This window comes from Onthophagus taurus, chromosome 1 (assembly GCF_036711975.1).
Source record: "Onthophagus taurus isolate NC chromosome 1, IU_Otau_3.0, whole genome shotgun sequence".
NCBI classification, from domain to species: Eukaryota; Metazoa; Arthropoda; class Insecta; order Coleoptera; family Scarabaeidae; genus Onthophagus; species Onthophagus taurus.
In genome coordinates this window covers 17,659,236-17,662,951 of record NC_091966.1, presented here as the reverse complement: position 1 = coordinate 17,662,951, position 3,716 = coordinate 17,659,236, and positions in this window count along the sequence as shown.

The following is a 3,716-nucleotide window of genomic DNA, read 5'->3' as shown; positions in this document are numbered from 1 at the left end:
CAACAATCACTTCTTTCCTCATCCCAATTTATAAAATATTCCAAACTAAAAATGTTTTTAAGTTTACAAAAATTTCAATATTAATTCGAATTAATTAATTATAACCTTAATTAAAAAAAAATGAAGTAATCATCATTATCAACCTGTATCGGTATGTCAGAAAAAAAAGCGGAAACGTTTCACTTTAGCACATCTCTATCTGCATACGAAATGAACAAACGAACTTTCACACAGAATGTTGTACTTTCGCGGAACACAGAGGAAACGGCAAACTGTAAGACGCGAGCTTTGATGTAAGTTATGTTATTGTATTTCAGCACCTGTCTGTCCGCGGCTTGTAGAAGGAAACGGACCTTTTATATCTGCAGGTCGTAAATTGCATTGCGATGGCGATAAATTCGAAATGCTATCGAATTTATTCAATGTTCAAGTTGTACGCATTTAAGCGCACATTAACATACTAGGTAAGGCAATGCTACTTACACGCCAATGCTAATGTCTCAGAAATCGAGTACCGTGAAGAAATTTTACACTTTAATTTAATTTTATATTTCAATAATATTGTATTTTCTTATTACTATTCAATTTAAATAATGTATTTAATCAAAGCGAGAAAAAAAGGAATAAGATAAGAACTAAAGACCTAAGAGTAACTAATCGATACCTCTAAGCAATTAAAGTCAGACAAAAGAATTTACAGAACAATTAAGTACGATTAGCGGAGGCCGTTAGAACGGTCGAGTGCACTAGATGCAAACTGGCATGTTTATGCATGTTACATTTTTATCTCTTCGCGCTACATCCGGACTTTGCTGAAGTAAAATGGGTGACGTTGTACGCTCCCGACTCGCTACCAGTAGATATTGCTGTCGCAAGTAGGCAAATTGTTTCTGTACGTAGTAGGTAGTAGAAAAGGCAAAAAGGCAAAATTGCACTCTGCAGGTTGGATAAAATGCGAGTGCTTTAACGCGAGCGGAACGTGTACGTGTGCACTTTCGTACGAACAACGGGCCTCATTGTTCTTCGTCGCTAAAACGTGATGTTTGTCGTGAGCAGATATGATATTACGGTCTCTGTTGTTTTCACCTTTACCATTTACACCTACGTACAAGGATTTGCGAGCAAGTGGCATCATAAGAACTAAATTGATAAAAATATTACATATTCTTAAAATAAATAAAATGGATATATAAAGACAACTACTAGATTTACATCGTATTTAAATTTCAAATAAAGTGAGTTTAGATATTTCTTTATGGCATTAATACTCTAGGCATAATAAATAACAAAATCTGCTTTCTCCCAATCAATTTTATTTTGCAATAAGTTATACAATAAAAATATTGCTATACTACGCGACAAAGAGATAATAACACCTCATGCAGAAATAAGTAAAAAAAATTACATAACATAGAGTATAGAGAGAGTGAATTGTATGCAAGGATGCTTCCTATCGTACTTGATAGGTGGATGATATATTTCGAAATAAAATGCATCAAGCAGGAGTTCATACTTTTCAAATGAAAGCAATTAAAAACCTTTGTTTTTCATTGTAGCTTACGAAAGAAATTGAGACGTTGCAATAGTTCTATCCATAGAACAATGTCACAAACCATCATTAACACTTGGACTACAACGGTTCTTACAGCCTTTGAACATCTTTGAAAAAAAGATTCCTCTTTTTGCTATGAGCTTTTGCTTCTTCTATGGTGCAACAGCCTAATGTCGGGCTCTCGCTTCTTTTATCAGGCTCCTCTGTTCCTGCCTATCCCTAGTCCTCCACATCCAACACCTCACACCCAAAATCCCCTCATATCTTCTTCCACAGGATCCACCCATCTAGTTCTTGGTTTTCCGACTGTCTTCTTATTTATACGTTCTATTCTATTGCACTTTATATGACCCGAACCGGTCCCAGCTTCGTTTCAAAATCCTTCTTTCAAATGTATTGACCAACAATTCCTCTCCTGTATTGAAAGTCCAGTTTTCACATCCGTAGCAGAGTACAGTCCTTATTAAAGTTCTTCAATCTTGTTTTAGTAATATTTTAGATTTTAATGTTGGTAAGAGGGAGAAATAAGTTTTATTGGTTAAATTTATCCTTCTCCTTATCTCATGGCAGTCCTCACCTTCCTTTCCAAACTTGGATCCCAAATACATGAACTTGTCAACCACTTATGTGGAGTGTTTATCTATATCAATATGCGTTGGTTACATTTTGTATCTACGTTATTTACATTGACCTTCAAACATACTGTCCTAGCCACCAATTTAATCTCCTTATAACTTTCATTCCTGTTAGGGATCGACATATGATTACATCATCGGTGTATCCTATGATTTGTGTTGTTTTATTTACTATTGTGTTTTTAGCATTTATATAAGACAATGCGAAGTCTTATGATATATTCCAGGACCAGATTGAATACTGATGATGCCAAACTGTCACCCTGCTTCAATCCGCAATGAGTAAGCTATCAGCTTACTCATGGCTATTTTCGAATTCATATTTCTTACAGCTTATTGAAATGCCTTATTGAAAAAGTGGCATATACCAATTAACAATTTAATTCTGAAGCTAATGGGAGTCTAAGCAATGTTGAGAGGAAGTGAATGCTTTTAGAAGCAGCCTACTAGTTAATTACAAAAGTTATATAAAAGTCTGCTCCTTTGGACTGCTTACAGAAACTCCTAAATGTTTGCAAAGTAACAGAGTGAAAGAAAATAATAGCGAAAAAAGGAGCATGGAAAATAATAACTGGAAACAAACCTTAAAGAAAACAAGGGGTTTGCAGGCAACATATCCGGACTATCTCAATATCGAAAAAACTAAGATAGATGACTTCTCAACTTACAGAAGAAACCATATGTGTTCATTGTAATCAAATTGAAATTAAGTATGTAGTAACTGAAAAAGGCAAAATATAAATGCGCATCAGCATGTCAAAACTATTACAGTAAAAAACTAAACTCCACAGAATATTATGAGGGTAAAAGTTAATTGATATTTTATATGTTAACGCGCAGTGTATCATTCAACAAATTAACATATCAACCTATCTTGTCAAGTATACATATATCAAGTTGTAGGTACAACACAATTTTGAAGTGCAAAAAAGACATTAAAAATATTTGCGTTGAATCCCATTATCACCTCTTCAAACACAGATTACGGGCACTTTAAATTTTTTGTTATCCATGAACAGCAAGGAATATTTTTCCGTATTGTTAACCGTGGAGCACTCATGTTTTCAGCGTAAATACACGCATGGATTAAAATTGTAATCTATACGTCACACATATGGCAACGCACCAATGTCGAATATCTGACATCATAGTCTGACATCTTCTTTTTCGACACTTCATTATTTATTTTTAATAAGGTTCTCATGCGAAGTTTCAGATGAGTTGGTGTATGTGGGATTTCAAGTCGTTTAATCATTAATATTTTTATCAACTGAAAGCCAATTCTTTCAGTATAGTGAAATTTCGTACGTTCTTTGACTTCTAGACACAACAATCATTTATGTTTCAGGATCAATAGCCATGATGCGTGATTGATATCGATAGCTAACACGACCTTATTTTTCTTGAGTACATATGAGAAAAAGCTGCATTTTTTATCATAAAATCCAAATAGGGAACTCTTTATTGTCCTATTTTTGCTTATTACAAACTCTTTTGCCATTAAGATTTTTTGCACTAAGTCCATTGAT